Source organism: Triticum urartu, chromosome 7A, assembly GCF_056163025.1.
Source record: "Triticum urartu cultivar PI428250 chromosome 7A, HENAU_Tu73, whole genome shotgun sequence".
Classification (NCBI taxonomy): Eukaryota; Viridiplantae; Streptophyta; class Magnoliopsida; order Poales; family Poaceae; genus Triticum; species Triticum urartu.
Genome location: NC_141879.1, coordinates 194513684 through 194536723, shown reverse-complemented (window position 1 = coordinate 194536723; position 23040 = coordinate 194513684). Strand labels below are relative to the sequence as shown.

General features: G+C 46.8%; 1 pseudogene; it reads right to left on the bottom strand.

Annotated features, from left to right (window-relative positions):
- Window positions 1–7969: 7969 nt before the first annotated feature.
- LOC147958958 (uncharacterized) overlaps window positions 7970–23040 on the bottom strand; it is a 58280-nt pseudogene continuing 43209 nt past the window's right edge.

Here is a 23040-nt window from a genome sequence, read left to right as displayed (position 1 = left end):
CCAAATAAAAAAATGAGAGAAAAAGAGAGAAGGGACAGTGTTACTATCCTTTTACCACACTTGTGCTTCAAAGTTGCACCATGATCTTCATAGTAGAGAGTCTCTCATGTTATCACTTTCATATACTGGTGGGAATCTTTCATTATAGAACTTGGCTTGTATATTCCAATGATGGGCTTCCTCAAATTTCCCTAGGTCTTCATGAGCAAGCAAGTTGGATGCACACCCACTTAGTTTCTTTTTGAGCTTTCATACACTTATAGCTCTAGTGCATCCGTTGCATGACAATCCCTACTCACTCACATTGATATCTATTGATGGGCATCTTCATAGCCCGTTGATACGCCTAGTTGATGTGAGACTATCTTCTCATTTTTGTCTTCTCCACAACCACCATTCTATTCCACCTATAGTGCTATGTCCATGGCTCACGCTCATGTATTGCGTGAAGATTGAAAAAGTTTGAGAACATCAAAAGTATGAAACAATTGCTTGGCTTGCCATCGGGGTTGTGCATGATTTAAATACTTTGTGTGGTGAAGATGGATCATAGCCAGACTATATGATTTTGTAGGGATAAATTTCTTTGGCCATGTTATTTTGAGAAGACATAATTGCTTAGTTGGTATGCTTGAAGTATTATTATTCTTATGTCAATATGAACTTTTATCTTGAATCTTTCGGATCTGAATATTCATGGCATAATTAAGAAAAATTACATTGAAATTATGCCAAGTAGCACTCCGCATCAAAAATTCTATTTTTACCATTTACCTACTCGAGGACGAGCAGGAATTAAGCTTGGGGATGCTGATACGTCTCCAACATATCTATAATTTTTGATTGCTCCATGCTATATTATCTAGTGTTTTGGATGTTTATGGGCTTTATTATACACTTTCATATCATTTTTGGGGCTAACCTATTAACCCAGAGCCCAGTGCCAGTTTCAGTTTTTACCTTGTTTTAGGGTTTCGAAGAAAAGGAAAATCAAACGGAGTCCAATTGACCTGAAACTTTATGGAACTCATTTTCGGAAGGAAAGAAGCCCAGAAGACTTGAAGTGCACGTAAGGGAAGCTTCGAGGATGCCACGAGGTAGGGGGCATGCCCACCCCCCTAGGGCACGCCCTCCACCCTCATGGGCCCCTCGTGGGGCCCCTAACGTACTTCTTCCGCCTATATATCTCCATATACCCTAAAACTACCGGGGAGCACAATAGATAGGGAGTTCCGCCGCTAGAAGCCTCTGTAACCACCGAAAGCCAATCTAGACCCGTTCTGGCACCCTGTCGGAGGGGGAAATCCCTCTCCAGTGGCCATCTTCATCATCCCGATGCTCTCCATGACGAGGAGGGAGTAGTTCTCCCTCGGGGCTGAGGGTATGTACCAGTAGCTATGTGTTTGATCTCTCTCTCTCTCTCGTGTTCTTGAGTGGTATGATCTTGATGTATCGCGAGCTTTGCTATTATATTTGGATCCCATGATGTTTCTTCCCCCCTCTACTCTCTTGTAATGGATTGAGTTTCCCCTTTGAAGTTATCTTATCGGGTTGAGTCTTTAAAGATTTGAGAACACTTGATGTATGTCTTGTCGTGCGTATCTGTGGTGACAATGGGATACCACGTGATTCACTTGATGCATGTTTTGGTGATCAACTTGCGGGTTCCGCCCATGAACCTATGCATAGGGGTTGGCACACGTTTTCGTCGTGATTCTCCGGTAGAAACTTTGGGGCACTCTTTGAGGTCCTATGTGTTGGTTGAATAGATGAATCTGAGATTGTGTGACGCATATCGTATAATCATACCCATGGATACTTGAGGTGACATTGGAGTATCTAGGTGACATTAGGGTTTTGGTTGATTCGTGTCTTAAGGTGTTATTCTAGTACGAACTCTGGGGTTGTTTGTGACACTTATAGGAATAGCCCAACGGATTGATTGGAAAGAATAACTTTGAGGTGGTTTCGTACCCTACGATAATCTCTTCGTCCATTCTCCGCTATTAGTGACTTTGGAGTGACTCTTTGTTGCATGTTGAGGGATAGTTATGTGATCCAATTATGTTATCATTGTTGAGGGAACTTACACTAGCGAAAGTATGAACCCTAGGCCTTATTTCCTATCATTGCAATACCGTTTATGCTCACTTTTACCATTAGTTACCTTGCTGTCTTTATATTTTCAGATTACAAAAACTGTTGTCTACTATCCATATACCACTTGTATCACCATCTCTTCGCCGAACTAGTGCACCTATACAATTTACCGATGTATTGGGTGTGTTGGGGACACAAGAGACTCTTTGTTATTTGGTTGCAGGGTTGCTTGAGAGAGACCATCTTCATCCCACGCCTCCTACGGATTGATAAACCTTAGGTCATCCACTTGAGGGAAATTTGCTACTATCCTACAAACCTCTGCACTTGGAGGCCCAACAACGTCTACAAGAAGGTTGTGTAGTAGACATCAGGACTACACGGGTCCGCAAGAGAGGACGCACTCTTCCGTGTCTGCTTACATTATGCATTGCTTAATATGATGACATGCTACTTTATCATCGTGTTCACCTATTAGACTCCGAGTCAGGTCCAAACTTATGCTGAAACTTGAGTTTTTAAATGGTTGTGGGGTACATATTGGGGCAGCAATCAGTACTATATGTCTACTATCTGGTTAATCTCGGGTGTCTACTATGAGTTTCATGTTGGGTGCAAACAAACATTAAAGGAGCCATTATCTGCATTTTTTAACTAAAGCTATTATCTGCCTGCTATCATTGGTTTTGGGTCTATCCACAATTTGCTACCATCACTCTGGATTTGTGCATGCACTCCTTACATAATCCCACTATGTTTTATTCCTATGCATGTCAGTTATTGTACACAATGGAACTGAACATGTAGAGAAAAAGAGACGAGCCTTGTGTGGCAATAAAATTTCATGCAGATGTCGCTCCATGTTGGGCGCAAAGGCATCCCCCTCCACCAATTTCGGATCGTAATCAAGAGGAAGATAACTGTTCTGAGGGGGATTCAGAAGCAGAAGACCAGTCCTATTTACCCCTTGAGGTCTTCGCTCTAACTTGGCATGCTGATGTTGGTAATATCATGCATATGGTGCCTTTCATTGCTTATTGTATACATCAAAGATGTCATCTGCTTAGTTTAGACATGCTTTGTGTCAATGCCATCTGTTTAGTTTCTTTATCGTATATGTGAATCATGCAATGCCATCTTGTTTAGCCAGGCATTATATATGTGAATTTTGCAATGCCACCCTGGTTAGCCAGTCATCTCATATGTGAATTATATCATGACATCATTTTTTATTAAGTGTTAAATTTGTCAACAATTTTAGTACATTGAATTACTCTTACTGTGCATCAGCCATTCGAGATGGTCATGGAAAAATCTGTAGTGGAAACAAGGTCTTTAGAGTAGACAATGCTATCTGACGAAGCGCATGTCTTGCTGGTTACAAATAGCTCCTCGGGGAGGATTCAGAGATAGATGACCAGTCCTATCCCCCCCCCCCCGAGGTGCATGCTCTAACTTGGCAGGGTTATGTTGCTCAAATCGTGTGTATGGTATCTTGCATTGCTATGTCATTTGCTTAGTTTAGACATGCTTTGTGTGAATGCCACCTGTTTAGTGTCTAATTACCATATATGTGAATTATGCAATGCCATCTTGTTGCAAGACATTATATATGTGAATTATGCAATGTTATCTTGTTGCAAGGCATTATACATGTGAATTATGCAATGCCATGTTGTTTAGCCAAGCGTCATATATGTGAATTATATCATGTCGTCCCTTTTTTGTATTTCTCATTGATTTTGTTGACAATGTTTGTACATTCAACTGCTCTTCTTGTGCATCAGCCATTTGAATTGGTGATGGAGAAATCTGGAGTGAAAACAAGGTCTTCAGAGCAGACAATGCTACCTGCTGAAGCAGATATCTTGTTGGTTACAGATAGCTCTTCAGAGGAGGATTCAGAGGCAGATGACCAGTCCTATTATCCCCCTAAGGTGTATGCTCAAACTTAGCAGGGTTATATTACTCATATCATGCATATGTTGAATTGCAATGCTTAGTTTTTACATCATATACACGATATTGAATGCCATCTCCTTAGTTGACACATCATATATGCGATTGCCCTCTGCTCACTTCCTTAGTATATAAATCATATATTTGAATTATAGCATGCCATGATGTTTACATAGACAGCATGTATCTGAATTATGGCATGCCAGCCCATTTTGTAAATACATAATATAGTTATATCATCTCATCCTGTTCACATAGTCATCATATATTTGAATTATGTCATTCTATCTGTGAATTATATCATGCCATCATGTTTCCATCGACGGCATGTTTGTGATTTATGGCATGCCAACCACTTTAATAGGCACATCGTATAGTTATATCATGTCATCTTGTTTACATAGTCATCATATTTTGAAGTATGTCATTCTATCATGTTTAGTTAGCCATCATACATGTGAAATTGTGTCATGCTATCCTGTTTAATTAGCCATCATATATGTGAAATTATGTCCTGCTATTCTGTTTGGTTAGACAACATAAACGTGAATTATTTCATGCCCTGTTTTCTTCCCTACTATCCATTGCACATGTCTATCTTACAATGTCTGTACATTCAATTACTTTTCTTATTTATCAGCCATTTCAATTAGAGGGGGTGATGGCAGTATCTGTGGGAGTAAAAACACGGTCATCAGAAAAGATCGTGCTACCTGTCGATGGAGATAGAACCACGGTTGTACTTGCCCAAGAACCAGCCCCACCGCACATAACCCAAACTCACATAGATTGTACCACTACCTAGTTGGACAGAGAACCAGCTACACCCCTTCTAACCCCAACCCTAGCAGATAGTAACCCAGTTCCCGTTGACACAGCACCGTCTCCACCACAGAGCACCCAAACACGAGCACTAAGTAAGGCAACTGCAGTGCCCAAAGCACGAGGACCACCACTCCAAACCCCAAGTCAACGCTTAAAGCAGAAGAAGAATTGTTCTCAGGTCAGCTATGGTTCATACTACTTTGCTCTTTCATCACTGTATTTACTCATACCAACTAATTTCAAATTTGAAGGATGCAATTGAAACTCCAATGGCGCAACAGGTATGTTTTAAACCTGTTTCTTTAACGTGTTTGCTGTTGTAACTTGCTCTATGTTGATTTCAGTTTCAATTGAATAAACAGTTATGTTCTCATGCCATGAACATTACAAGTTTTGTTATTGCTATGTAGTTTCCCACACTTTTATTTCTGTCTATGCTGCTTTGTCTTAAATATATATGATTCGAACTGTATCTATCTTGATTTGGCAACATAAACTAGAATGATATAGACCATACAATGACCATACTACATAGATATATGTTTGTTTCATGCTGTTATCATGTCCACCTTACTACTGAACTAGTTTACCAAAATGAGTTTCATAAACTACATTGTAAACCTGTGATGTGTTTGTTTCTTTCTCTTTTAGAACACGGATAAAATATTGGAGAAGAGTACCCCCGTTATGCAATGGTAAAGGAAGTAATGCAGATATGGTTCAAGATAGTGAGACATCCATGTTGGTCTCCAAGAAAGCTGATAAAAACTATATTGAACACACTGAGACAACCCCAAAGTCATGTCTTGATGTAGTGTTCGAGTTACTGGCTACTACTGTTGGCACCAGCTCTTCGAACTCGCCGCCTGAATTAGTTCGGCTTCTTGAGTCTCAACTTCAAGTTGAAAGACATCGATCAGATGTTATGCGACAGGAAGCCGAAGGACTGAGGAAGTCCCTGCAGAATTCAGATGCATACTTTCTGGTGCAACAGCAAGTGCTGGAGGATTTAAGCGCCAAACAAGAGAAAGTTAATAATCTTGCTAAGCATGTTGCCAGCATTATGGGTACCCAGGATATTGTTTCTTGAGCTCTTCTGAAGTGGTTTCAGTTCCGGACTTGTTTTGCTGCGGCGTTTATATGCTGCTTTGTTCCCTATATTTGCACTCATGGCGAACTTTGATGCCCAGTGGATGTAATATGTGTAATAGCCGTGATAGCCTAGCGTAAGTTGCTTGCTCATTTATTTCCTTATTGTCTTGTTTATTTGTTTTCTTGTAGTCAGTGCAGTTCTTTTTCCGCGGTTTGCTAGTGGCCGCAATAACCTATTGTTTAAAACTAGGCCACATTAACCATGGGCTACATATTTACTGTAGTTAACAATGGGCCTCCTATGGGCCGTAGGAACAATGGGCCTTCTAAGGGCCGTAGAAACAATGGGCCTTCTACGGGGCGTAGAAACAATGGTCCTTATACGGGTCATCGACACAATGGGCCTTCTACGGGCCGTATCATCAATGGGCCTTCTACGGGCCGTATGATCGGTTGGCCAAACATGGGCCAATAACAGACCACATTATGGCCGTAAATGGGCTAGAGTTGAAATAGTCCGATCATGGGCTGACCATAATGGGCCGTCGTTAATCGGTCGTATTTGATGACGCTATGAAAATGGCCCAATGTATTAATGGGCCACAAACGGGCCGACTGTAACCACGGGCTGAATTTGGCCCACAAGCAGAAAATGACAGTAACGGGCCGAAAGTAAACGAATGCTGGAAATGAGCCCAAGAATAAATGGGCCCTGAGAAGGCCAAAAGATAACATGGGCTGGAAACGACCCAACGGAATAATGGGCCGTTAATGGGTATAAAGTGATACACTGTTCATTACGGGCCAGTTTTACCATGGGTCATTAATGGGCCGAGGGTTACTAAGGGCCTCATATGGGCCGAAAGACGTCATGGGCCATACATGGGCCGGAAGTTAAAACGGGCTGGAATTATATTGGACGGCCCAGATGGCGCTACTGGGCCTAATTCGGAGAGGCCGTAAACGGGCCCTCGGTTAGCGGGCTGTAAATGGGCTATATGTGAATAGGCCATTAACAGGCTTGTCGTGGGTCGGCCAGCCACCTTTTGACCAAGTCAAATGGGCTGGCCTTTTCACAAGAATGGGCCTCTATTGGGCCGTGCCACGTGTCGACGTATCATAGGCGCTTTGGGTCTAATGAGTGGATGACATCTGTCCCAACGGTGAGCCGACACGTGTTTCCTCCAGCCAATGATGATTTTACATGTGGAAAATCCCTATTGGTCGGGGCTGTTAACGGGTTACCGGATCCAAAACCGGACACGATAGCTTAATGGCGTTCTGTTACGGTGGATGCCACGTGTCGGTCACCCTTGACGAAAGCACTTCTGTGACGCGCGATTTATCGTCATGGAAGTGGACACTTCCGTGATGATAATTTTGGTAATGTCATGGAACACTTCTACAACGGCACATGTATGACTATCTTGATTCTGTCATATAATTTCCATGGATGTACATGCATGACAGAAAACGTGACCTACTGTGACAAACACGTATCATCACGGAAGTGTTTTTTGTAGTGGTAGGGGCAACAGATGAGGTGACCGGGGTGGTATTCTCTCGAGAAGCATTTAGCTCCCCCTCAACTTTGTCATCCTCCATGTTGGATCCGGAGGGCTCAACTTGCATTTCCTTCACAGGGGATGAAACTACCTTCTCAACCTCAATCTCTTCATCAATTTTCTATTCTGGGGCTTGCTGCTCGGTTAGGAGAATTTCCTCGTCAGTCTTGTTCAGAAAAGATATCCACCACATCAGTTTCCTGAGCAACTAAGGTAGGAATGATAACTACCGCAAGATCATCTTGTTACATGGGATCATCCTCGTGATGAGGGGACGATGGTATCTATTGTAGAGGGGCACTTGAGTCGATAGGCGCATCATTTGCAACATTCTGAATACGGGGATCTATGATTGTCTTTGATTTGTTGGCTCTTGCCTTTGATTTCTGACGCTTCTCTTGTTTTATTCTTCACCGAGCAAGATCTGCTTAACATTCAATCTCATCATTCCTTCGGTCACACAGCTAAGAAACAACCATCTTTAGCCGTGAATGCCACTCAATATTATTATTCCTCATAACAGTGAGGGCTTTTGTGAGCTCAAGTATTTCCTTGTTCGGACTCTTTCTTTCAGATTCGGTGCATGCATCTCTCCTCATTTGCTCGAGAGTTTTCTTATCCTTGATAGCTTGGTTTAGCTCCTTGGTAATCTCTCCCAGCTTAGCCAACGTTTTGCTACCAGCCTAGTAACATCATCAGGAAGACCCAAATTGCTCAAATCAGCTGATTTTGCATCATATGCAGCACTTTCAATAAGATCAATCATAAGATCAAAGTCATACTTTAGTTCCTCTATGGGAGCAAGAACACTTGATTTGGCTTTCTTGACAGAAGTAGAAGCTCTTTCTTCGCGCAGCAGCTTTCTCTTCGCAGACGGGGCAGTAGAGCCCGATGGTTTATCTGCAACTGGGGCATATGCAATCCTTGGTGACATTCTCAACAGAGGTGAAACTTTCGCTGGTGGGGGAGTTTGATATGGCTTGTCAAGAAGAGCTCGTTGATCATACATTGGTATTTCATCGGGAACATCTTCATCGGAGGACTCATCAGACGAGGCAGAAGCTGCCTTCTTGGATTTTTTGGCAACTAATTTCTTTCGGGAAGCTCGAGGGGAAACGGACTTCCTTGCTTTGCTTTCCTTCCAAGTAGAGGCACGTTCTTTCTTCTTTTGTACGTCTTGCTGGGTTAGCTCGACGTTTCTCTCTTCCACTTGATTCTTCTTTGCTGCCTTGGCTTCACACTTGGACTTGGCCTTTTGCTCTCTTTTCCACTTCTTCGGGAAAATAATCTATTTTCTTGAGGGCATCAGGATGGGCATCTTTAGTTGGAGGCGGCCTGACTTTTTCATCATCTGGACCAAGGAAGCCCTCAGTGATGCAGTCATTTGAGAGTGGAGTGGATGCAAACAAGATTTGATATTTCCTTTGGACATTCTCATGATTGAACCATTTCTTCTCCCAGTGATGGCGAATCCTTTGCAGCCTGTTATTTCCCTCGGTTGTAGTTTCAACTGTAGGTGGAGTTTTATATCCTTCAGGTTCAGACATCTCTGCAGTGGTGTTCCTCTCTGTGCCACGACCACCGTTCTTGGGATTTCCATCAGAAAATCTAGTCTTTGCATCGGTGATCTGTTCATCCTCAGGCTGGCTGTGAGCCTAGGGAATATCATCATCTCCTTCATCTGATTCTGACTCAGATTTCTTCTTCGGTATCTTTGGTTGCTTAGATGTTTTTCTTTCACCAGTCAGCTTCACACGTTCAGCCACATGCAGTAGCTGAGGTCTTTCTCCTTCTGACCTAGACTGCTCTTCCGAACATTGAGCCATGGCCAATCTTGTGAAAAAGAATAGATGCAAGGGAAAAACAGGATAGGGTCACAAACATGCACATAAGCATTTTGACTGAAAATAGCTAGTTTTTCGAAAGCATCAAAGGAATCCATGGCATATATCTTGGAAGATATCATCGATAGAATTGCAACATACCATAAGGTAGAGTAATAACTTATCTAATCCTTCGAAATAATACACATGAACCCTGGATCTAAGATAACTAGTACAAGGCAAAGCTACAAACCGCATCGGTCACAACTTAGAGAACCCTAAAGATCTACCGCGAGGGAATAAAACAAGGAAAATGGCATCGATAAGAACATGCCTAGAATAGAGGAGTGGACAGGGCTAGTTCCAGATCTATGCGCCCTAACTTGGAAGCACAAATCAACTACGGCAATACAGAGAAGAGGATGTACCACACTGGCATGACCAATGACGGTGAGTGTCGGTGTCAAAACCGGCGGATCTCGTGTAGGGGGTCCCGAACTGTGCGCCTAAGGCGGATGGTAACAGGAAGCGGGGGACATGATGTTTACCCAGGTTCGGGCCCTCTCGATGGAGGTAATACCCTACGTCCTGCTTGATTGATCTTGATGATATGAGTATTACAAGAGTTGATCTACCACGAGATCGTAGAGGCTAAACCCTAGAAGCTAGCCTATGGTATGATTGTCTGTTGTCCTACGGATTAAACCCTCCGGTTTATATAGACACCAGAGGGGGCTAGGGTTACACAAAGTTGGTTACAAGGGAGGAGATCTATATATCTGTATTACCAAGCTTGACTTCCACGCCAAGGAGAGTCCCATCCGGACACAGGATGAAATCTTCAATCTTGTATCTTCACAGTCCAACAGTCCGGCCAAAGGATATAGTCCGGCTGTCCAGAGACCCCCTAATCCAGGACTCCCTCAGTAGCCCCCGAACCAGGCTTCAATGACGATGAGTCCGGCACGCAGATTGTCTTCGGCATTGCAAGGCGGGTTCTTCTCCAAATTCTGAATATCTGCTGAGTAGTGTCCGGCTCTCCATAAATGTTGCACTTCTTGGCTTCTGCGCCCAATAAGGGCTATCTTCCACGTGTCGAGCGAATGCGAAGAGCCAGGGCATTTTTACATTCGCCACCCTAGCCATGTAAGTAAACTGTCTATTAAATATACGAGGATTCTTAGATCCAAACCACACCATCCTCCCACGGCGAGTATCCATCGGAGCGCGCTCGGAAAAGTCCATTCCAACATGGCCGGCCATCGTAGCTCCTCCTCCTCCTCCCGCTCCCGTAACCCTAAGCCCGGTGATTGGGAGAAATGTTCCGTCCCGCACAACCAATTAGTAGAGTTACAGACCTAGGGATTTCTCCCTCCAGCATATATGGTCCCCGTTCGAGCCGGGCTCGCCACCTATAATGGCGGGGAGCAAGTGGAGAGCTTCCCCAATCCCTCCAAGGGGGAGCGGGTATGCCTTATCCCTTATCTACTAAGGGGACTTGGATTTCCAATCCATCCGTTCCTCCACAGGCTCTTGGAGTTTTACGGCCTCCAGTTGCATAATTTCACCCCCGCTTCGATATTACACATTGCTGGTTATGTTGCCCTTTGTGAGCTATTTCTGGGCTGCGAAGCTCATTTTGAGATGTGGAAGAGGCTATTCTGCCTTGTGCCCCGTACACAGGAGGGGTCAATATATCAAGTGGGCGGAGCCGAAATATGGCGCATCGCCGGGACCGGACACCTGTCCGGTACCCCGAAGAAGACGTCCGAAGACTGGCCTTCGGAGTGGTTTTACATGGAGGACGTCCCCCTTCCAGATCCTATTCAGATGGGTCTTCCCGAGTTCGACAATGCCCCTTTGAAGAAACGCCGAAGCTGGCGCCCACGGAGCCCTCAGGAGGAAGATAACGGACAAGTCCTTTACCTGATGGGCCGGATAAAAGCACTGGCTCAATCAGGATTGACAATAATCGAGGTTATCTCAATATGTATAATGCGGGGGGTGCAGCCACTTCAATATCAAGGGCACCCCATGTGGCGCTTTAACGGGGAAGATGATGCCACCCGCTGCGGGCGTAAGGGACCGGACTCAGCTGCTGCTCTAGCAAAAATTCTGTCCGCTTTGTTCAAGGGAGAGGAAGAGGAGTTCATCCGTATTAAGCCACGGGATGGATTCTCCATGTACAACCCTCCAAGCTGGGTGAGCTGTCACTTTTTACTCACAACCTTCCCGCATTCTTCGTCGTAAATACTCACCTTGCCGTTTCATGGCAGGAACTGCGAAAAGCTGTAAGGGAGGTCAACAGTCCACCTCCACAACTGGAGGACCCTGACCGGGCCCTCGATCTCGGACTCGAAGAGGATCCGGACATATTTGTGGAGCTGATCGACAGGACATTCTATCAATTGAGCTGCGATGATGCCATGGTGGCCATCATAGCCGACTATCCTGGGCTACTCCCTGCATCGCATGTAAGAAAAACCGGAGTCCCAACTTCCGAGAAGGATCCCCTTTTATGCACTTCACCTACCATGCACATATGGTGTTTTACAGGGAAGGCCCTTGGGACGCCATGCCGAACCCGCAGTGACTTGCCAACAAGGGACACTGAAGCCCGATAGGCCAAAAAGGAAGGTGGTCAGGACTGAGACGCTGGCGCAGAGGTATGATACAAAACCTCGCTCCGTGGTTGTCGTCTTTCTTAAAATATAATGACGTCCCTGTTTCCTAGTAGGAAAAACGCTCGCCGGACTATATCCGGAGAGGTTGCCGATCACGCCTCTACTAGTTGGGCTGCAGGGCCGAACATAGAGGCGGAAGCTAACACGGGGCGAACGCCGGATGCTCCTCCTACAAAGGATGCGGATAGACTATCCGCTACAAATTCCGAAGTGGAGAGCGCCATGAATCACTGGCGTCGCCGGGCCGTACTCCGTGACGCTTGTTTCCCCCAAGAGGCGTTCGATGCCCTCAACTCAGGAGATGCGTACATCCGTGCTGCTCAAGATGGTCTTGCCAGAGCCATGGACCAGTATGTAAAGGATATACGGGTAAGAAAATCTGACGATTATATACATCAGTAGCCCCTGAGACTTGAAACAGTTGACACAACTGATTTAAGGATCATTATTTGTGCAGGTTCTTACAAAGAAGAATACCCAATTGTCTCAAGAGCTGGAAGAGTGCAAAGCCCAGCAACGGGCCGCGGTGGCTGCATTGAAGGAGTCTGAGAAGGGCCCCTCTGGTAACACTTGTTTCCATTTCAAAGAATGATAGGTACCAGATAGTATGCGATGTGCATGCAAATATAACAATAGATGTTGCAGATGACTCCGGAGTGAATCCGGAGGTCGTGCCGGTGGATGCGCAACATGCTAATCGACAGCTAAATGCTGGCGAGCACGTGCTTACGCGGGTGAAGCAGGAGAAAAATAATCTCCAGGACGCCAATATCCAACTGGGCGTAGAACTGAAAGATGTCCGAGCCCAGCTGGCGGACTTCGTGAAGGAGAATAAGCGGCTTCGACGTGGCATTTTCAGTAAGTGCTTGAATGAACTTTTGAAAGAGTTCAGCGAAGAAGCCGGCTAACAGAGTTACGTCTGCAGGTATGCTGACGGGTCGTCCCACGGAGGAGATGCCCGGGTCTGCGGGTGATCTTCCACCAGAGCTCTCACAACTGCACGAACAAGTTCGGCGGGTGATGCAGGGTATTGCCCAAGCCTTGTGGCCATCCACCTCCCCGCCAGGAGGCATGGGGGAGCTTATAGAGAAGCTCAAGGGAGCGCGGCGGCGCTTCCGATTATGGAAGATATCAGCCTGCCGACAAGGTGCAAGGGAAGCCTGGGCCATGGTGAAGACGCGATATACCAAAGCTGACCCAAAACCACATGGCCGAGGTCGGACCTATGGGGCCCGATGGGAAAGAGATCCCCGTCGGTTTGGTGTATGACCAAGTAGAATTAGCCGCAAAGTATTCCCGACAGGATTGTAGGCTAGACAGCATGTTGGATGGTATAGAAGAAGAATTTAATCAGTCTAAGTGACTATGTACTTTAAGTGACATATATAATGTCCCTAGCCGGATTGTAAATCATTTGTCATGGCGGACCTTTTCGCTTCGACCTCTGGACCCGATAGTCCGGAGTGTATCTGAATACCCGCTCGGTTATATAAAAACCGGGGTATGCGTGGAAACCAGGCGTAGGGGTCATAAGTGCTTGAACAGACAAGTACCCAACTAGCTATGTTATATTACATGGATAGTAAGAAACATCTTCCAGGGAGAATAGTTCCGTTAAGGGTTCCTTTCCCTGGGTGCGCATGCCCTAATGTGCATGTCCGAACTGCGAAAGGAGACGCAGGCTATAACATCTGGGGGCATGTATCAAAATAAATAAAAGTCATCTTTTGTTCACCGACCGAATATTCCCTTAAGAACGCTAGCTTTTGGCTTCACCCAGTCTGAGGTACACATCCGGCTGACCTGGCAGTAACAATCACAGAGGTGCTCCCCTTATTCTCTAGCCGAATTAACGGGAACGTAGGGCATAAATACAAGAGCCAGGCAACCCATCTTGGCCAAAACTTAAGTCATATCCATGCATATAATGGCGAAAAAGGTACTTGTGGAAGAATGACACATGTGTGGGGCATAAAGCCCAGAAAAATAGTTATATTAAGCTTCTTTATAAGAAGCCCCCAAGTATAATGAGCGTGGTTAGCATATCAAGATTGTGTAACCAAGACACAAGTTAGCCTTTTAAGGCCTTGAGGAGAAGAAAAAAGAAGAGGGAAAGAGAGAAAAGACAGATAATTGATATGCCAAAAATTGACGGAGGTAAGGAGACGAACATAGAGTCCGGCACAAGGTGTAGAATCTTCGGAGCCTGGCTGCATTCCATGGGTTTGGCTCGAGTCGATTGTCCGATGCATCCCGCAGACGGTACGCTCCACCGGTCAGAACAGGGTCAATAATGAAGGGACCTTCCCATTTGGGCTTGAGCTTGTTCTTTTTCTTCTCCGGCAGGCGTAGAACTAGTTCGCCAACGTTATAGGTTTAGGCCCGTACTTCTCTGCTTTGATACCTTCGAGCATGTTGCTGATAGAATGCGGAACGGGCTTGTGCCACGTGTGCTCCTCCTCCAGGGCGTCCAAACTATCCTGCCGATCGAGCTCAGCCTCTTTCTCTTCGTACATGCGCACTCGAGGTGAGTCATGAATTATGTCGCAAGGCAGAACCGCCTCTGCGCCGTACACCATAAAAATGGTGTGTATACGGTAGTGCGATTCGGCGTGGTCCGCAGCCCCCATAGTACGGAGTCGAGCTCCTCTACCCAGTGTGTGTTTGATTCCTTTAAGGACCGCGCTAATTTGGGTTTGATGCCGCTCATGATAAGACCATTTGCTCGCTCGACTTGACCATTAGTTTGCGGGTGATAGACAGAAGCATAATCGAGCTTGATGCCCGTGTTGCTGCACCAAAGTTTTACCTCATCGGCTGTAAAGTTCGTGCCATTGTCAGTGATGATGCTGTGGGGGATGCCATAACGGTGTACAACCCCAGATATGAAGTCTATCACCGGTCCAAATTCAGCCGTTTTAACGGGTTTGGCTTCTATCCATTTGGTGAATTTATCCACCATGACCAGTAGGTACTTTTTCTTATGTGTTCCCCCTTTAAAGGGTCCGGCCATATCGAGCCCCCAGACCATAAAGGGCCAGGTAATGGGGATTGTTTGGAGAGCAATAGGCGGCATATGGCTTTGCTTTGCAAAAAGCTGGCAACCGACGCAATGTTGGACCAGATACTGTGCATCTGCTCGGGCCGTCGGCCAATAGAAACCTGTACGGAAGGCCTTGCTTACAAGGGCCCGTGCTGCGGCATGGTGGCCGCCGAGTCCAGCATGGATTTCTGCAAAAAGCTTCCGCCCTTCCTCTTCGGAGATGCACCTTTGAAGGACTCCGGTAGTGGTTTTCTTATAAAGCTCTCCCTCGTGGACCTTGTAGGCTTTAGATCGCCGCACTATGCAGCGTGCCTCATTTTGGTCCTCAGGTAGTTCCTGCCTGGTTAGGTAGGCCAGGAATGGTTTTGTCCACGGGGCGATGAAGGCCATTATCACGTGGGCTGAAGGTGTTATTTCGATGGCAAAGCCGCCGATTGTGTCAGAGTGTTCGGTATCTGGTGTTGTGGCCGGGTCCGGACTATGTTTACCGGTGTCCCCTTCCCATACCACGGATGGCTTAAACAGCCTTTCCAAGAAGATGTTAGGTGGGACAGGATCGCGCTTAGCACCGATACGGGCGAGCATATCCGCTGCCTGATTGTGTTCCCGAGCCACATGGTGGAATTCAAGCCCCTCGAATCGAGCTGAAATTTTGAGGACGGCATTGCGATATGCCGCCATTTTCGGATCCTTGGCATCGAAGTCTCCATTTATTTGATATTGCGAGGTTCAAGTCCCCACGCACCTCCACGCGTTGGATGCCCATGGAAACTGCCATCCGGAGACCATGTAATAGGGCCTCGTATTCGGCTGCGTTGTTGGAGCCTGTGTATAGTATTTGGAGTATGTATTGGACTGTATCTCTATTGGGGGACGTCAGGACGATGCCAGCCCCCAGACCAGCCAGCATTTTAGAGCCGTCAAAGTGCATGATCCAATTGGAGTACGCGCCGTACTCTTTAGGGAGTTCGGCTTCTGTCCACTCGGTGACGAAATCGACTAGTACTTGTGACTTAATGGATCGTCGTGGTTTATATGTTATGTCGAATGGGAGGAGCTCGATAGCCCATTTGGCAATCCGGCCCGTGGCATTGCGGTTGTTTATTATGTCGTTGAGTGGTACTTCTGAGGCCACCGTAATTGAACACTCTTGAAAGTAGTGTCGTAATTTTCGGGATGCCATGAATACCGCATATGCTATCTTTTGATAATGTGGGTACCGTGATTTGCATGGAGTGAGGACAGTGGATACATAATATACCGGCTTTTGAAGTGGGAATTTATGTCCGTCCGTCTCTCGTTCGATGACGAGCACTGCGCTTACAACTTGGTGAGTTGCCGCTATATATAACAGCATTGGTTCGCCGACATTTGGCGCGGCCAAGATTGGGTTGGTGGCCAGGATGGCTTTTATTTCTTCCAATCCGGTTGTGGCTGCGTCCGTCCACTCGAAGTGTTCGGTGCGCCGAAGAAGGCGATAAAGGGGGAGTGCTTTTTCTCCTAATCGGGAGATAAAGCGGCTTAAGGCCGCCACACATCCAGTTAACTTCTAGATTTTCTTCAGGTCAGTTGGGATAGCCAACTCCGACAGAGCTCGGATTTTAGCCGGATTTGCTTCAATTCCTCTACTGGAGACGATGAAGCCAAGCAGATTTTTGGTGGGTACACCAAAAACGCATTTTTCCGGATTGAGCTTAATGTTGTATGTTCGGAGATTGTCGAATGTGAGCCTCAAGTTGTCTATTAAGGAATCGACGTGTCGGGTTTTAACGACCACGTCGTCTACGTAAGCCTCCACTGTTTTGCCGATATGCTTTTCCAGACATGTCTGAATCATGCGTTGATATGTTGCGCCGGCGTTTTTGAGCCCGAAGGGCATTGTATAAAAACAGAAGGGGCCGTATGGAGTGATAAATGTCGTAGAGGCTTGATTGAACTCCGCCATCTTAATTTGGTGGTAGCCGGAGTATGCGTCGAGGAAGCACAATGAATCGTGTCCCGCGGTGGCGTCGATAATTTGATCGATGCGAGGGAGGGGGAAGGGATCCTTTGGGCTAGCCTTGTTAAGGTCCTTGAAGTCGACGCATAGGCGCCAGGATTTGTCCTTCTTTGGTACCATTACCAGGTTTGCTAGCCAGTTCGGATGTTTTATTTCTCTAATGAATCCGGCCTCCAGTAACTTGGCTAGCTCCTCTCCCTTGGCTTGTCGCTTAGGTTTGGAGAAACACCGAAGAGTCTACTTGACCGGCTTGAATCCCTTTAGAATGTTAAGGCTATGCTCAGCCAAACTGCGTGGGATTCCTGGCATGTCTGAAGGATGCCAGGCGAATAAGTCCCAATTCTCGTGCAGGAACTCCCATAGTGCGGCGTCTACAGCGGGGTTTAACTGTGCCCCAATGGATGCTATTTTTATGGGGTCCGTTGGATGGACTTGGAATTTGACTATTTCATCTGCTGGTTTAAAAGAGGTGGACTTGGGTCTTTTGTCGAGTATCACGTCGTCTATGTCCACTGTGGAGCGCAGCGCAGTTAATTCCTCCGCCGCAAGGGCTTCGGATAAAGCCTCGAGGGCCAGTGCGGCTGTTTTGTTCTCGGCGCGGAGTGCTATGTCCGGATCACTAGCTAGAGTGATGATTCCATTGGGCCCGAGCATTTTGAGCTTCATGTACCCGTAATGGGGTATGGCTTGGAAGATCGTGAATGCCTCCTGCCCTAGAAGGGTGCGGTATCCGCTACTGAACGGGGCCACTTGGAATGTAATTTCTTCGGACATGTAATTCTCCGGAGTGCCGAATACCACATCTAGTGTGATTTTCCCAGCGCAACGTGCCTCCTGACTGGGGATGATTCCTCGGAAGGTCGTGCTGCTTTGCTCAATGCGGTTTCTGTCTATTTCCATTTTTTGAAGAGTCTCCTCATAAATGAGGTTTAATCCTCTACCGCCGTCCATGAGCACTTTAGTAAGCCAAAAGTCGTCCACAATTGGACTGATGACCAAGGCGGCTGGTGCTCGGGCTGTTCGGAATTTAGGTTCGTCACTAGCATTGAAGGTGATAGCCGTGTCGCTCCATGGATTTATTACTGCCATGTGGCAGACTTCGGGAAGGCTGCGGAGTGCTCGCTTACGCCTATTCTTTGAGGCGAAGGTCTCGAAGACTGTCAATACTATATTGTTATCCACGGGATGGTGCTCTGCAGTGTTTTGGATGAGGAGATCCTCACCGCTCTTGACCACCTGCCAAAGTACCCAACATGCTCTAAGGCTGTGTGTTGGCATGGTATCCGCTGTACTATGAATTTTGCAGGGCCCGTTAAGCCATCCCTCCAATACGGTTCCATGCCCTGTAGTGGGATTTTGCTTCTTTGTAATTGAGTCGGGCGACTTATGAGAGTGCACCCATTTAGTTTGAACTGGGGGTTTTGTCAGAGCCGGATTATCCCAAAATTTTGTTTGGGTTTTCCAGGAGCTTTCCATCGCACAGTACTTCCGTACTATGGCCGCCAAGTCAGCGAAGTGTGCTATGTCACGGCGACTTATGGTGTTGAGGATTCCCTTGTCCGTGAAATTGTTGCAAAAGAACGAAATTGTGTATTCCTCGCGACAGTCCTTGACCTTGTTCATTACAAGGGGGAATCTGGCCCAATAGTGATGTACTGTCTCTTGGGGCTCTTACCTAATGTGGGAAAGATCGTTTATATCTGGGTGGGTGGGTGGATTTATGTCCAGACCTTGACCCAATCTGAGACCCCGGGTCAGGGGAGTTTCCGATCTTGGAAGTTCGGGCTCCGGGATGTTGCCCCGCAGGTTCAGCATGCAGCCTCATTCTACGTTCAGGGTTAGGGCGATGTCCTCCCGTGGGTGGGTATCCGGCTCGGAGACCTTGGGAATCCGGACATAGTCCATCCTCAGGATAGAGGGAGAATCGCCGCAATGCTCCTCCACCACCGCTATCTGATGGGTGACCGGCAGAGAGTTAATCTCCCTTTGGTCGGGTTTAAGCCCAATCCGATCGTAGTCCGTAGTGACTCCCAGAGCGGCGATGCGATCGAAGAGCTCGTTTAAAGAGGAGAGCTCCATTGGATCCATCTGTTCGGTGAATTTCAAGCCGATGTGGAGGCTATTTTCGATGACCCGAGAAGTCATCGTCGGCGCGGCGGCCGAGCGGGCGGTCATGATGAAACCACCTAGTCGGAGAGTTTGGCCTGCAGCCAGGGCTCCCCCAGAGGTGATGTTGTTCTTGACAACGGGACGAGCCATCCCTCCTTATGATGACGACACAGTGGAACTCTCAATGAAAGCACCAATGTCGGTGTCAAAAACGGCGGATCTCGGGTAGGGGGGCCCGAACTGTGCGTCTAAGGTGGATGGTAACAGGAGGCGGGGGACACGATGTTTACCCAGGTTCGGGCCCTCCCGATGGAGGTAATACCCTACGTCTTGCTTGATTGATCTTGATGATATGAGTATTACAAGAGTTGATCTACCACGAGATCGTAGAGGCTAAACCCTAGAAGCTAGCCTATGGTATGATTGTCTGTTGTCCTACGGACTAAACCCTCCGGTTTATATAGACAACGGAGGGGGCTAGGGTTACACAAAGTCGGTTACAAGGGAGGAGATCTACATATCTGTATTACCAAGCTTGCCTTCCATGCCAAGGAGAGTCCCATCCGGACACGGGACGAAGTCTTCAATCTTGTATCTTCATAGTCCAACAATCCGGCCAAAGGATATAGTCCGGCTGTCCGGAGACCCTCTAATCCAGGACTGCCTCGGTGAGGCTTCACCAAAGTTGCACGGAAAGGCACGTCGATGGTGTTGCTTCGAGCTCGGGCTCGGGAGGAGAACGGGGGAGGGTTTGCGGACGAACTGAGGAAGAAGAGATGGGGAGGGGTATTTATAACCCATAGGTGGACCCACCTCTTCCGAGAACTACGGCCGAAAAGCACGGGACGTTCCACATTCAATGTATGAGATCACGATTATGAGATCATGGGCATGTGTCAAACGTTTCCTGCAAAAATCTTGGAAACTGAACAGAATGCCGAAAGGTTTTAAGAAGGGCAAGCGCCAAAACAGATTAAATTTCGAAGTTGATTTCATTCGCGACCAAGGACATCGGATTGAAATCTTCTTCAGATCAAATTGCATGTTTATGATGGACATGAAAGGATTGGATGACGAAGAATAGAGGGATAACAGGGTCCGAAACAAAACACGCAGCTAAACGAGAGAAAACACGAACACAAAAACCATGGAGCTCTGAGTGCGTTGATGTTTGGACAAAACACAAACACAACGAAAAACAAAGAGACAAATGAAAACACAATGAAATAGCACCAACAATAGATCTCAGGATAATAGATGGACGAGAAAAATCCCTGAGATAACATCTACAATAAAGGGTTAGTTCTTTTTCGCAACCCACACTTGTGTGGGCAACGAGGATCTCATTTTCTTCGTCTGAGCAGGAACATTCTTTCGTAAGGATCTGTAAAACACATGTGCACCTCGAGAGTAATCATATGAATATATATGCATTGAAGTTATTTCCAGAGATATGAGTATAATGATTTGAGGAGGTGCGCATGTACTCCTTCTGTCGAAGGTTTGATTGATACCCAACTGAGAATTTTCCTACGCCATTCTGCGAATGATAAGCATTGTCTCAAATATAATTACTCTGCATATTCAAGTTAGCAGTGACAGATAGATTTGCAACAATGCACTTCTTCACCTAGATTTGCTTCTTAGGTGAACTAGACCTGCAGTTAGTCCCAACATATCAAGAGAAAACCTTACCATTCTGTTGTTTGAAGAATTTGTAACTCGACTCATCAAACTCATCAAAAATGGCAGAAATGGAAGAATCATATCCTGGCAAAATTGCAGGTTTGAATATTTTCCTTTTAGCAAGAACCCAACTCATTCGAGGGTATTGCTCGGGACTCCAGTAAGTTCCATCAATGTTGAGTCTCCAACAAATTCCTCGGAGGAGGGGTTAGGGTTTGATACGTCCATTTTGCATCATGTTTTTGCACTATTATTTATGATGTTTTTATGCATAATAATGCTTTTTGGAGTAATTCTAATGCCTTTTCTATCATAATATGCAAGGTTCACACAAAGAGGGAGAATTCCAGCAGCAGGAAATCTGGACTTGAAAAAGCTACGTCAAGCTACCTATTCTACACAACTCCAAATGAGCTAAAACTTCAGGAAGTATTTTTATGGAATAAAAGAGAATTACTGGAGCCAATAAGTACCAAAGGGGGCCCACCAGGTGGGCACAACCCACCTGGGCGCGCCGGGGAGCCCAAGCGCACCCCGGTGGGTTGTGCCCTCCTTGGCTGAGGGAGTCCTGGATTAGGGGGTCTCCGGACAGCCGGACTATTAGACTATGCAGATACAAGATTGAAGACTTTGTCTCGTGTCCGGATGGGACTCTACTTGGCGTGGAAGGCAAGCTAGGCAATACGGATATGTATATCTCCTCCTTTGTAACCGACCTCGTGTAACCCTAGTCCCCTTCGGTGTCTATATAAACCGGAGGGTTTTAGTCCGTAGGACAACACACAATCATACCATAGGCTAGCTTCTAGGGTTTAGCCTCCCTGATCTCGTGGTAGATCTACTCTTGTACTAACCATATCATCAATATTAATCAAGCAGGATGTAGGGTTTTACCTCCATCAAGAGGGCCCGAACCTGGGTAAAACTTCGTGTCCCCTGCCTCCTGTTACCATCCGCCTAGACGCATAGTTTGGGACCCCCTACCCGAGATCCGCCGGTTTTGACACCGACATTGGTGCTTTCATTGAGAGTTCCTCTGTGTCGTCGCCATCAGGCTTGATGGCTCCTTCAATCATCGTTAGCGATGCAGTCCAGGGTGAGACTTTTCTCCCCGGACAGATTTTTGTATTCGGCGGCTTTACACTGCGAACCAAATCGCTTGGCCATCCGGAGCAGATTGAAAGCTACGCCCCTGGCAATCAGGTCAGGTTTGGAAGCTTAAACTACATGGCCGATATCCGCGGAGACTTAATCTTCGAAGGATTCGAGCCTCTGCCTTGTGCATCACGCGGTCATGATGAGCACAATTTAGCTCTACCATCAGACAGTGTTCAGGAAATCGCACCGGCAGCCGCTCCGACCCTCAATTCGGAGCTAGTTGCGCCGTCCATGGACGGGTGAATGGACCCCGCCACGAAGGCCTTACCCTCATCGACGATCGAGCCGAACATCGACCTTACCCAGCACGAGAGCCGTGTTGCTAAACTACCGGATTCATCTCCGGCCACGGACTCCGAACCGCCTGTGCCCGTTCCTAGCGAATCCGATTGGGCACCGATCATGGAGTTTACCTCCACGGATATTTTTCAGCACTCGCCCCTTGGCGACATACTGAACTCATTTAGGTCTCTCTCCTTGTCAGGAGAATCCTGGTCGAACTATGTCCGGCAGGATTGGGATGCGGATGGCGTCAAAATTCACCGCCCACCCACCACCCACTTAGTAGCCACTATCGATGACCTAACCGACATGCTCGACTTCGACTTTGAAGACATCGACGGTATGGACGATGATGCAGGAGACGAACAGGAACCACTACCCATAGGGCACTGGACGCCCACTTCATCACATGACGTATACATGGTGGACACACCAAAAGAAAAGGACGACGAGGAACAGAAGGACGCAACGAAGGGTTGTCCCCTTGAGAAGCAGTCAAAGCGGAGGCATAAGTGCCGCTCCAAATCCCGCCGCGGCAGAAACAACGATCATACAGACCCAGCGTTAGAGCAGGGTAAACCATCGCTGGACCACGGCAACACGGAGAATCAAACCGAACAACCCGATTCTGTCAAAGATAATAGTCCGGACGACATCACACCGGACAGACACCCGGAGCAACAGAATGCCCGTCAAAGGCTCGTTGCCACCGCGA